General features: G+C 37.6%; 1 long non-coding RNA gene across 1 annotated transcript; it reads right to left on the bottom strand.

The window, feature by feature from the left end:
- Positions 1 to 851: 851 nt before the first annotated feature.
- Positions 852 to 9,525, bottom strand: LOC310893950. Its single transcript, XR_014579426.1, has 3 exons — positions 9,460 to 9,525; positions 3,119 to 3,221; positions 852 to 2,133 (listed from the first exon to the last, which is right to left on the bottom strand). It is a non-coding gene; the product is annotated as an uncharacterized lncRNA (long non-coding RNA).
- Positions 9,526 to 14,491: the final 4,966 nt, after the last annotated feature.

Genomic DNA, 14,491 nt, shown 5'->3' with positions numbered 1-14,491 from the left:
CTAATGAGCTATTAGCTGCTAACTGACATTGCTAAATACATCCATTTTAATTTTGCTTACATCTATGACTCATTCATCTATGAGCAAACATGTTCCAAACAGATGTGGCTGTCCCTGTATTCTGTGTGCATGTGTACCAGAAAGCATCGGAGCAGAGACCTCTAAAGCAGAGTTGATTGAAAGCAACTGCACTGATATCCAGAGGGAGGCAACTAGAGCTGGTGCATACAAAGATGTTAAGGGTTGAAAACCATTTGATCAAATAGGTCTATTTTTACAGTATTTAGGTTTGTTATTCCATAAATACTTCTTTGTTCTTGGTGAAGTTTTGCAAATTATGATTTTCACCAGATTTTCCATGAAGATAAAAAATGTATTTGACCCCGCTTACTAAGCAAATTATAGTAAATGGAAAAATCATGTCAGGTTGATAACAATTTTACAGAAATAAAATATTGCTCCAGATTACCAGTCCACTTTTTCCTCCCATTTAATATTATTCTCCTATGAAGAAAAAAAAGACAATAATATGAGAGCTTAGCCATAATGAGTTCCATGTTCTCGTAAGTGTTGCTCAGGATGATACAGGTTCAGTTAGAAAAAAGGTATCATGCCTGGTTGAATGTTATATGTTTCATATATAAATCCATACACTTCAAGGTTAATGTAAAAAGTTACTACTATGAGGCCTAAGCTTGAATAAAAGGGTACAGTCAGAACCAACCGCATTTGTCCAGGAATTTCCAAACCATAAAGGCTGTGCATGGATCCAGCATGGCTAGGTCACTGCAGCGATCATGACAGAGGGCAACAACTACCTGAAAAAAAGTTGTGGGGAGCTGGGGGTCAGCCTCTTCTTGCAGATAACTAGCAATAGGACTAGAGGAAATGGCCTCAAGTTGCACCAGGGGAGGTTGAAGTTGGAAATTAGGAGAAATTTCTTCTCAGAAAGAGTAGTCAGGCATTGGAATAGGCTGCCCAGAGAAGCAGTGGAGTCACTGTCCCTGGGCATGTTCAAGGAAAGGTTGGACACAGTGCTTAGAAATAAGGTTTAGTGGGTGATATTGGTGGTAGGGGGATGGTTGGACCAGATGATCTTGGAGGTCTTTTCCAACCCTAATGATTCCATGATTGAGGAGCTAGCAACCCACCTAATTGTTAACTTCAGCAGGCTAAGGCCTGTGCTGCACAACATCCCCCTCTGCAGGATAACATCAGCCAGCTCAGAACCACAGCAACGCTGAGGCTAGCAAGGACTGCTGGAGGTCAGCTGTTCCAACCCCCCCCACCCAAGCAGGGCCACCTACAGCCACCTGCCCAGGACCACAACCAGGCAGCTTTTGAAGATCCCCAAGAAAAGAGATTCCACAGCCTCTCCAGCAACCCATGACATTGCTCAGTCACCATTTCAAAAGGATACTTTACAGTGTCCATCATAATGAGCCAGTACTGCCTAGTGCAAAAAAAGGATGAAGACTTTTGGTTTCCAAAGTAGTTTATTTTTCAATATTCCAGGATGCTAGCAGGTTTTTGGCAACTCTGTGGTCTTATTTTTCTCATTTTTAAACCTTAAATAATGTATGGAATAACCATCAGCCTCATTTCCCCCCCAATGTAATACAGTTTAAAACTTTTTTTTAATCAATGCTTGATTAGTTTTTTTAAAACTTTTTCTCTGAATGTAAAAAACTAGAAGGCAACTCAAAGACACTGAATAATGAATGAAACCGGTCACTGACATTTCTTAGGTTTGATGATGAATATGTAATTGCTTATTATAGTTCTCTGTATAGGTGTTTTTTTGGTGTCAAATGGCAGTTGTGATTATACCCTGCTGTTGACAACTGACTGCTCAACAATTACAGACTTTAACCTACGCAGCATTTCAAAGAATCCTGGGGAGAACCAGCTGTCTTCTAAAAGACTCATCCACAGGGTCCTTAATTCTGTCTTCTCCAGGTGGCTCATCTCAGTTGCACTACCAAGGAAAGACCCTTTTATTTCCTCCATGTGAGGAAATTCCAGTTCAAGTGCAGAGCTGATGGCATTGCTGAGCTTTCTTAAGGTTGTGAGACCAGCCAATTGAAGATCCAGGCTCACAGTAAAGTTACTTCACTAGCTGAAAGACAGGAACTTTACAGTAACAAAAGAAGGAAGAGCAACTTTATCTTAAAGCAGAACTGGATTGTCTTACATTTACATGTAAAGGGTGTGGTCACAAAGAACTCATACAATAAAACTAAGTAACCCAAATCTAGGCATTGCAAAAAAAATCTATACAAATAAATGGTCAGAAATATCAGTAACTTAAGCCTTGCCTTCCAGCAATCTTGTGCTAAACCCAGCTGATCCAGTGGAAGCTACAATTTTCTTCTCAGCACTACTATGATTTCCCTGTTCCCAAGCTATGTATACCACCCATCTCAAGTTACAGCTGTAGGAAGAAAACAACAAAAAAAAAAGCAGCCACAAAAATTGTGTAAATTTGACACTATAACAAGCTGGTTGACTTTAAAAAGCAAGAATTTCACAACATACATGTAAGTTCCAAGTCATCTACTGCAACATCTACTGTTATGAGGATGAGGTCATATGACACTGCATGAGCTGTTTGGAAATCAAGACAGCCTGGAAAGCCATGAGCTGCTAAAACTAGTCATCTGCCTCAGCCCTAGTTTCACAAAGCAGCAAACCTCAGTAAGCAGAATTTCTCCACCTCTAATCCCTCCTTGCATTTTGCTACTCTTGGTATTGCTAGAGAGATCTGAACACATTCTCACACAAACACAACCCCTTGCGTTTGAAAGGAGGGTGCTTTGCAACACCTTTGTCCTATTTCATTTGCTTTTGGGTCTGAAATTCCTCTGACCATGGCTATGAGTGCCATTCAGCATAACCACACTACTGCAATGGAAGTGCCAACTCTGCTGCAAACCATGTTTTTCCTAAGAAAGTTGCCTCTTGTATTCCAACTTTATTTCATTACCAATGTTTGAGCATGTTCTGCCCATACATCTATCTGCAAACTCAGCAGCAAGAGCAATCTTTATCCCCAAAATGCATACTCACTCATTCTGACTTTAACATCTTGATGGCAAATGCCAAGACACGAACTTACATAACTCATTCTTCATTGAATTTAGTTGAAGAAATCTGATAAGACAGCTATGCAGGTTGCCACCTTCATCATTATGCATCTCTATAAGAGTTTGTTGTTTGGCCTAGAAAAGAATGAAAGGAAACAATTTGTATGTGATAACATTTCAGAAGTCTGTTTTCCTGCAATCTACAAGTAGTCACAAGTAGTAGCTAATAACACTTCTGTTCTAAATAAGACACTAGAATACTGACTAGGGCACAAGACTGCTATACAGAAGTCAGGTATAAATGCAATTTAAATCCCCCCCCCCCCCCCTTTTTTTTCCCCTCCAGTATTTAATCTAGATCTCTAGCTTTTGCAACTAGGAGACATCTCCTGCCCTTTAGATAATTTTTATTTAATCTACGTCTTAATGTCAAGTTAAGGCACAAAATGTGATGGAGGAAAATTTTTGCTTTGGAAAATGGAAGATTTAAGTTTTGCTCAAAACAAAATGTCAAGATGCCCTATTTCTTAGGGCATTGACTTGAAGAAAATGGTAACGGTATTACAAAACCTGAGAAAAAAGATACTGCTGCTCACACAAACCCTTTGTCGCTTGAAATAGTTGACTCCTGTTGAGACTGGATAACCAGCTGTTTACTGGTGCCTGACAGAGCAATCCTGAGCATGTTTTTTACCTTACACATTGGCCCAATACACAAGTATTTCACAAAGCAGGCATGATGAAGCTGCTGTATCACAGTAACCTGAACCAATATAACCATCTTTTGCAATCAAACCTTGGTTTAGGTGTCCTATCTCTTCACTTGCCTATCTGGAACTTCACATTCTGACTTCCTGAAACAGCCCAGCTCCACCCTCTCTTCACCAAACTGCTCACTCCCACTTTACCTTACCCTGCTCTAGACTTCCTCAAAACTTTCTGGAAGCTATTTCCAATCACTGACAAAGAATCTGTACTTTTCCTGTCAATGAGTGAATTAAATTAGTTCTTGAAAAAGCCTAACAAGTACCAGATTTATCTCAAACAACAAGTCTAGGGCCACCCAAGCATTAGTAGCCAATAGGGCAGGTGGGAAACAAGGTAATGGCTTCTGTTTGGTGGCTGCTACATTCCTTCATCTGCCCACTGAACCACAGCTTGAGCTAACAAAGATAGGGGAAGTTTTGTCCCCTACTGAAGCAAAGTGTTAACTGGTCAGAATGGTACAGATGTTTGGTCTAGCAAAGATACATTTTCATCTCCAAGTAAAATAACATTTATTTTAATTAATAATGACAGTGCTACATCCTGGATAAAAATAATCAGAGAAATAGTAAATCTCTCTAGTCTCATAGGAAAATTCCAGATATAAGATTGCACATAAAAATTTCTCTCTTCCATCAAGAAATTAGTCCTATTTAAGGCTCTTGTAAAGAAGAGAACAAAACATTATAAACTACCAAAATCTCATGGAATCCTTCACCCCGCACATCCATATCCCTTTCATCCCTTTCTTGCCTTGGTGCTTGTGTGACTAGTTACTTGGCCAGTTCAGTGACCAACCTACCTAAAGAGTTACTGTGCAAAAGAAAAAACTGAGGAACTAACCCTCTTTCTCCAAGTCTAAGTATTAGTTACTAGTTAGGTAATTAGCTAATAAAGGTTAATAAAAGCAAGAGACAGATTAACTCCACAGATGTGGGGCACAAATTTTATGACCTTTTCTACCTTATTGCAACTTGTATTTTAAACCAATTGATTGGTCTGTCTGCTGATAAGTATAGTTCCTGTCAGACTGGAATGATTGCAAGGGATAGCAACATCCATGTAAAAAGAAGGTAAGTAAACAATTCCACAGAATTACATTTTGCAGTATAGTTCCCCTACACACTGGATCTTCCCTCCGAGCCTACTGGCAGCAATAAGCTGTCATTTGTACACATTTTTTATGTCTTATTCTAATAGCATCTCTAAGTAGCTCTAGTTAGAAAACAAAATTATTCCTCAAAAGAATGAATTTCAGTAATGCAATACTATTTTTTTTTTATTTAAAGAAACCAAAAGGATTTTATAACAGTTAGAAGCTAGACATACACAAGGGAACAGTTTCCCTAATAACTCATTCATTTTAAATACACATTTGAGTTGTAATATTGAAAGATATTGCATCTTGTCTGCTTAGTATTTCAATTGTAATTCATTGTTTTATTTCCTCAGATCACAAGCTCATTGCATGTATTTCTACAAAGTCTCACATGGATGCATCAGTGCGTTTATCTGAACTTGCATTGTTTCCTTCCTCCACAACACCAAGATACGTAAGTTGCTATCCCTATCCCATACTTCATTAAACCCAGCAATATGCTAATAGAAAAGCATTTTGATACAACAATTTCCCATGGAAAGACAAGAATTAGTTGTGAACATTTCAACTAACATCTTCTGAGACTATGGTTTCCCAAGACTGAGGGAACCAAACTAACAGTTCAGTGCTACTGAAAAAAGGAAAGCACCACAGATCCAGGGACATCAAGGCACACCTGGCATGCAAAGGCTCCCTCACCCTCAGGTTCACACACCCTGGAGTCCCAGCGGCTGGTGGTGACATCAGTCTTCTTGCAAGGATTACAATAGCATCAGCAGGGACCAGGAACATCAGTTCTGGTGGCCAGGTTGCAAGGACTAATGAGAGTTCTTTGTTGCAGAAGAAATGTATTTTCAAAACACAGTTTTGTGTATTGGCAACTGCTATTGCTGGCTTGAGAAAATTGGAAGCTTTTGGTTGTGGGAAAAAAGGCTCAGCTCCCACTAACTGCAATGTGTGCCTATTTCTTCCAGCTCTATCACAATTTAGAGAGCTTGTAACAACTTTTATGCACTGAACAATCCTCTGAGATTATCTGAATCCTGAAAATGAGCTCTCTCATGAAGTGTGCATACTTTATAATCCTCTGTTTGCAAGACGTAAGGATAGAAGGGACTAACTATTCTCCCATCTTCCAGAAGTGACAGGAAAAAAATATTTATGCGTAGTCTGAAAAACTCACCTGAATGCAACTGAAACATTAAACATAACCAGTTTTCTGCTTTCCTTATGTCTGGAACAAATTTGATTATTCCATGCATAGTTATTAACAGATCTTCATGTGGCAATGCACCCTGCATATCATGTACCAACCTAATATTCCAGCCATCTTTGCAGGACTCCTTAGTTTACTGTGCCTAATGCTAGCAGATGAGTGCATAAGCAATGCCAAACAAAATAGAGCACCTTTTAGAAAGCTTAATTTAAGCCTGTTGATATCTCATGTTCTGTTTCACTCAAAGCTGACCAATTCTATTGAAAAGCATCAGAGGCTGCTCAGACTACTTGCAACATAACATTTTATTGACAGTATAAATCTTCAAGACTGGTGTCAAGAACAGGAAGAACCAGTAAGAGATCTAGCCAACAAGATTTTGGATGCTTTCCCTAGCTACAGGGGATAAGAGTTCTTTAAAGAAAAAAAAAAAAAGGAAAGAAAAAAAGACAGGAAAGTTTTAGATCCTCCAGAACAATTAATCCATTTCAGAAAGTTATCATGGAATATCAGAAAGCAGACACCCATTTAGAGTCACTAAGTTATTTTGCTGACAGATTGAAGGAATCAAAAAATTTATATTTGTAAATATAGAAAAGCAGCATTGGTTATACATCTCAGTTTTTATAATGCTATGGAAGAATTTATTTTTGCAGAGTCAGTGACCGATTTATGTGTGAAAGATTTTTTTTATAATATTTATACATACACAGATCTGTTAAAAAAGCTAGAATACACAAGCAAAAAAATCTAAGGAAGGGGAGGTGAGGGAGATCTATAACATGGATGTTCTCTTAATATTCCTTTTAAAAATCATTTGTTTACATAGTAATCATGCTCTAGTTTGGGTTCCTATAAACATACCTAAGAGACAGAGTATCATACCTGCAGTTGAATATGAATGCATGTTTTAATTTTATTTCATATCCTAATTCCATTTGGTTTTAAACTCTACTAAGTAAACCAGAATTCACAATTTTATAATGAACTGAATATAAAATAACATTATTTAACACTGTTTAGCATAGTAATGACTATCAGTGTAATATAGTAAACATGAGACTGTTAAAGGGGATTATTTTCAGTTCGTGTTGCTAGATAGGAAAGGATTCATTCCTGGACAGTTAATGATTTTCATTTCCTGTATGGTCTATTAGTATTGCAAAATTTCTGACACAGTTGAAAAATTATGCATGTTAGTTCCACAGCACATCTCAGAGGAACAGGTTTCTCATTATTTTACTGAAATGATTTCTTGCCTATCAGCCAGTTCTTTGCTTAGTGTCCCACCATCTCACTTTACCCTTAATTGTACCCATGGGAGAGCATTAGTGTCACTAAGTTTAATAAGGGACCACTAATACCCTCTAGTTGCCTTTCCTTCTGCCAGTACTTCCTCTGCGTTTCATCAGGCAGGATAAAATCAGTCAGATCTTTTTTTTTTTTTAAACATATAGCAAAATCAAATTAGCCTAACAGTGGTACAAGCATGCAGCTAAGTTTTTTTGTAGCGCATGGGTTAGCACAATCCGAGTAGCATGTGATAATTTTTCTGAATTATCCCTTTGCTACACAGAATTTTATGGACTCTTCCCTGCAAATTTTTTTTTTTTTAAAGCTTGTAGAAGAAACTAACAACAGGAACTGAGGTGTTAACTTACAGTAAGTTATTTTCTTATAAACTCCAGTCCTGTTCCTTTAAACAAATGAAGAAATAAAATGCTGAAAGACCTCAGGTTTTCCAATACTCAGAACTGCAGTAGTTAGCTTTTATATACTTTGCCATCATAACAGATGCAGTAAACCCGAGTTTAATACCACAACTTCCCTGACAAAAACTTAGGATAGCTACATATCAAAGAATTACATCCACTAATATATTTTTAATATTTTTAGCTTATTGACAGTAGAAGGTAGGATAACAAAAAGTGTTTTTACATCTTTTTCTCCAGGAGCAGAACAGCAGAGTTTTTTCTTAACTGAAAAAGGGTATTTCTTCTACCACTCCCATCTTTCTCCTGAAGCTTGGCCTTAAACACATTCAAAGCAATGTAATGATTGATCAAGCCTTTTCTCAAAAGAAGAGTTCCAGTTTCAGACTCCTCGGAGATTTTGGAGGGTAAAAGCTGTTAGAGCTCTGAGCCCATCTTCCCCATTTTTGAGGATTTGTCTCCCAGGATTAGGGACAATTTAGAAAGAACACAGTTAGTGACATGGAAGAAAGCTGCTCTGAAAGACACTGAGTGCTATCCTTCATTCTCTTCAAATGAAATTTTTAAGCTGAGGCTCTCACCATTACCTAAGATACCTTATCAACTGCATCACACAGCTAGGCTCGTGCCTGACTATGTACCCTGTTGATCCAAACCCTGACCTGCAGTCTGACAACTAGAGCACTATGGACTCACCTCCTGACTGTGGTCTACCTTGGTTGCCATCTTCAGACCTGATTCCAACTTGGCTCAACTTTCCAGCTTGATCCTGGGCCTACCTCATCACCACAGACTTTTATGGGGATCTGGTCTCAGCTGAGCTGGGTACCATCACCACTCCTGGCCTGCTTGCTTCACACAGGTGCTGCAGGACAGGGCCTCTGCTGGTGATGCCACTGCCTCTGCCCATCACATTACCATATCTGACTCCTGCCTCTTCTTCCTTTGGGAGCTATCTACCCTTGCCGTTCCCAACAGAGAACACATTCTATTCAAGATTATACACATTCTTTTGAATAAAGAAAAACAATAAAGCAACTTATACATCAAGCTATAAGATTCATTAGGGACAAATTTGTTTCAGTGTATTTTTCAAGATTTAAACAGAGAGTTTTTTTTTTTTTTAAGCTGAAAACATCAAGTGACAGGAGCAATATATCAAGTTGTATTTTTAGCTTTGCTTTATCCTTGCACTATGTTAACATTTCCTATAAGATAGTTACACCTTGATCCAAAGCTCATAAACAATCCTAAGACTCAAGTGCTGCTCTTAAGAGTCTACCAATGCACTAGATCTAATCTTAAACACAGGGCAACTAGCCTTCAAAGTGAAGAGATTCACTATTACACAAAGTGTTAGCCAGCTATGCAGCTTACTGATATCTATGCTTCCTAGTGCTCAGCACAGTTTGCAGCCATACAGGATTTCTGAGCTCCACATCACACGAAGCTCCCAGCCACATGAGCCCTCTGCAGCTGGGGGCAAACTCTGGTCACCCAACACATGACACAACAGCCCCAACCCAAGGAAATCCCACGGGTCACTCACACAGACCCAAGGAAACCGCACAGTTCACTCACACAACCCTCAGAGCTGTCCTTCACCACCAGCAGCACCAGCTCCAACCCAAAGCCTCAGCCTACCCCCATTGGGCTTTATGGACACCTGTGCTGCCCTACGTCCTTTCTAGATGCCCACCACCTGGGTCCTGACAATGTTAATATGCTAAATCACCCTGTTAACTGGCATTCCCACACCCTGGCAGCGAGAGGGAGAGAAAAGCAGGGAGAGTGGTACAAGAGCAGCCTGCTTACATGTCACAGGTGTTTGCCATATTGTTGGTGATGCCAAACGTAGTACCAGGGTCAGAAGCAGCAGGTACTGGTCACACTAATTTTCACTCATTTCCAGATGGAAGGGTACATCACAGGGTTAATATTAGCATTTGTTGTTGTAAGTATTGAACTATTATCTATATTCAGAATAGCAGTTTTCTTGATACCTTGAAAATAGTTGGCAAACAATGGATAATTTCTTTCAGCTGTGTAGCAATGAATCACTCTCACAGACAGCATTTAAGGTTTCACTGATCTTTGAGATAAAAACTGGATATTTCAACTCATTTGTAATTGCTTTTTCAACAAGAGAAACTACTATCTTTTAAGACATAGGGAGCTATGACTTAACCTCAGAGAAATAAAACACCTGTGCTGAGACAATCAGACAATCCACATGAATTATTACAAGTAATAATATGATCTAATACCATTACCTCTGCAGCAGTCACCTTGCTGTTTTGTTTAATTTCATAGTCTTTACTGACAAAATAAGCTTCAGGACTTTCTGCCTGTATATTATGATTATCTTCTGAACTTTCCCAATTTACATGCTTCTTTTCATGAAAAACTGCAAAAGCTACGGTAAAGTTCAATGATCAACATTGCCTTCACTAACCCACTGAAAATTCTTTTTCTACTCACATAAATCAAGTCTTTTAGGGTGTGTACGCTGGCTACATGATGGAACATTTCTGTTGCAGACACTGTCGCAGTCATGATCCACCTTGAAGGTGTAACTTGACAAAACAAAAAAATGTACAGGCAATACTTGGGTTCAGTCTTAGACCGTGATATGTTGTGAATTGCAAAGTCTTAACAAACTTGGACAACAGATTTTTGTGGTATATATTCAAGTAATTTTTTAGCAGTTCAGTGACAAATCATTTCTATGTCAAGCCTGGAAGGATTTTTTTTTTTTTTTTAAGGTGCTGCAAAAATGTAAGCTGTATTTGTCTGGGTTGAAGTACTCAGGACTTAGTCTGGAGAAATTTTCCTAAGAGAAAGTTAATTGCCTTCTGGAATGACCTATCTCTTTCATTTAGGCGTCCAGGAGTCTCCCTGGAATAGCGGAGAGCTAAAGTACAGTCCAGTTCCTTGTGTTCCAAGCAGGTTTGTACATCACAAGCACCAGTCAGGGATCTGAGCCGTCATCACTTCCGACTTTTTAGAAGAAATCATTTTCATTTGAGTTCCCTGCTGACAGTCCCACCTAATTCTTGTCTCCAAGCTATGAAGAAACCCTTTTATCTTTCCAAATCTATGGTATAGATCTTTCTATAATTTCATCAACAACTTGTGACATACAGCGGCACTTCAAAAAGGCCTTATCAGCGTCTGGACTTAAAACTTTCAAATCTGTCTGGTAGCTATATACACAGACCTGCAAGAAAGAACTGGCTTCCTATCAAGTCCCAAGCACACCTTGTACTATTCCAGTAAACTTTATTAATGCCCATATATGACAAGCATATACAATTTATATAATCATTATTAAATCTTTTTTTAAAATGTGCTTCCTTACAAGACCTTTCCTTAGCAGAATAACAGGTACAAAAGCTGAGACAGTATGTTTTAACAAGCAAAACTGCAAGCAGTTACATTCCTGTTTTCAGTTCAGGTGTGCAATGCTCTCAGAACATTGCAGAAAGGGATTTTTCTTCCTCGTATTTCATTTTTTATTAAAGAACTCTTTTGTGTGTGCATGTTAACTCCACACTCAAAATAAAGTTTAATCAAATCTTATATTAACAAGGACTGCTCTGAAAATCCCTGATCCATTCAATGTCTTTCTTTTATTTGTGAAGTATATGAACGAAATAAGAGACACTACCTTATACAAAAAGCCAAGAAATCAACCTAACCCTGAGGAATTCCAAGCATTACCAGTTCTCTCTCATCTCAGCAAAAATTGAAGTTACTTGGCTTCTTCAGAAGGGAGCAGTATTTTAGGAATGTTTCTCTGTGCAGGTGTGAATGATTAACAAGACACCCTACCTATAATTCTCAGGGTTTTAAAGGTAGAAGAGAAGCAAGACTGGAAAAATCAGGAAGAAATAGTCTTTGTTCAGATTTTTTTTTCTATGATGTAAAATTGTAAAAGACTGTAAGTTAACCAAAACACTTTATTTGTCTAGAAAATGAATATTTTGTTTATTAACCTTCATAAACCTTTTATTTTGAGTAGTTTTGTAAAAAACTTTGCTTGGAAGATATTAATAATAAACACACCTCTAGTTCTGTGTTCTAAAGTAAAGCTTACAAGTATTGAAATCAATAATTTCAAGACTTTTTTTTTTCATTCTCTTTGTCTGAGACCACTGACTTTGACTATTGTATTTTTGTAATCCCCCATAACTTTCTTTTTTTAGTTAACTTACTGTTTACTAGGGATTAAAAAAAAAAAAAAAGTAATCTTACTTGTCATCAGAAAAAAGAAAAAAAAGGCTGTTTCGTCTGCATGATCAGTTCCTTTCTTCTTTTATTTCAGCTGTGCAAAATACATATTTTAGCAACACAGGATAGAATGGGGACAAGAACTTCTAGCTGAGTATCAGCGATTTTGCCTGGCTTAAGAAGTATTCTGGGAAGAAGTACTGTCTGATTCGATCAAACTTCTCTCCTATGTCAATGTATTCCATTTCTTCTCCATGTATCACAGTTACATTTTTGGACTTCTTTCCTACTTTCTGCTATGTCACATCTTCTTTATTCCTCGCTGCTGTAGTTTCCTGTCTACAACACATGTACGAGCATTTTCTTATTCACAGTGGGATTGGGCTTGGAGCCTGTTCTGTGAGTAAGGAAACACTTACGTGTTCAATCATGTTGTCTGTATTTGTCCTTATTCTCCATGTGTTTTTTTTTTCTTCAGGAAATGCATTGGACCTGATGGTTTGGATTGATGCTGACCCACATTGAATGGCCTATTGCTTAAAAACCTTATTATGGCTCCATCAAACTTTTTTTTCCCCTAGTGCTATAATTCTTTTTTACAGGAAAACAATGACCATTCTTGAGTTGGTTGCATCACCTTAGTTGTTTAAACAGCATCAATAAGCTACAACTCCAGTGTACAGAGAAGGGCCTAAGGATCAAGCTCAACGTGGTTACTTCTTATAGTATTAATCATGCACTTCATTTCTTTCCCCAGTAACCTTCAAGGTGAATAGCACTGAAACACTGTATATAAATATCCCACATAATATAGTAAAGACTTTGCCACTTTAGTGCTAAAGAAATGTATGCTCATTGGCCTAGAAAGGTTCTGAAAAAGTCTAAGGTATTTAAAAAGCACACAATAATGACAATTATGATCAATTCACTCATCAAATCATGGTGATCTGGATCTGATCACTTTTTTCCCCAAGAAGTTGTATGCTTTTTTACTTAACAGCACTGTCTCATGCATCATACTAATTCAAATTATAAATGAAAAAAAAACGGCAGTCACACTTGCATGACAACAGTTATAAAAATCAGGAATTCAAGTGAACATATTAAATTCAGTAATTCCAAGACATATACATACGTATTTTTCCCCATGACACACTTCAGGATGTTTCAGGGAATATGAAGTTCATGACTTCTCCTAAGAAATTACTTTGCACTCCAGCTTTCAGTCTTAGAAAGATTTGTCTACTATCTAGCCAGTGCTTTATTTTATTTTTATTTTTTATTAACCTAGTTATCCTCCTGATGCTCACCTGTGTGGAAAATATTTCAGATTATTTAGCATAAAACTACCAGTATTCATTTTTTCCAAGTTTCATCTCATTGTTATTTGCTTGCATTCTTTACTTACATTCCTCTACTCTCATCAGTATTTCATTCAGTTGACTAGGTAGTATCTAAAAATGCTATTACCTCTTCTAGGTCATTAATGAAGACATTGAATAAGAACAGATTCAACAGGTATCACTGTGGTGTCCTCAGGAAGCCTGTATTTTACTTGTTATGCTCAGTTTAATAATAATTGTCAGATTTCACCTTAGCGTATTTCACTTCAATTTTCCTTCTATAATGTAGGTCAAAACCTGTTCCATTCGATACCTTAATTTAAATCTGGGGCTTATAACCTCAATGTGCTAAATACTGTCAATCATCTTAATTTCAAAAGTTAGCACTCTCCATGATGGATTCTGAATGCCTAGTTTCAAACTTGAGATCAAAATGTAGAAAAGCAAGTCTTCCTGTTGGTTTCAAACCTAGCAAATTCCCATTTCACATTAATTTCATTCCAGGATGACTACTTAGACAAAGAACTGAACAGTTGAAAATGGAGTTGCAACTTACAAAATAGCTCTGTAATAATCAGAACAAAGCTGAAAAACAAATCTAAGCTATGCTGCTTCGCCTGACTGACATGGAAACAAAAAGTTTTCACTTTCTTATTCTTCTTGTATCTTAAAAACAATTCTAATTGGCTGTTTCAGGTGCATTTTTGTTTCAACTGCCACAAAATGAACATCAGTGATTGCTGTAGGGTAAAGAATGATATTCAGAATGAGGAGTACAGAAAATATTATTAATTAGGACTATAATGTTTCAACTAGAGGTACTGAGAATCATGAAAAATCTACTGTGTGTAAATAGGATGGAGTGGCTATGGGCTGGTTTTATAGACTTTAAAATAGGTTGCCTTAGCATAGACGCTTACTGTGTTTAACCTCAGGGGTACTGACTGTAGGAAGAGTAGCCAATTTTTGTAAATCAGTTTGCTTCCTAATCCTGGCTTTCATTACCCAGTAATACTGTCATACAGCTATAGAAATAA

This window comes from Anser anser (assembly GCF_964211835.1).
Source record: "Anser anser genome assembly, chromosome: 2".
NCBI lineage: Eukaryota > Metazoa > Chordata > Aves > Anseriformes > Anatidae > Anser > Anser anser.
This window is presented reverse-complemented; position numbering and strand designations above follow the sequence as displayed.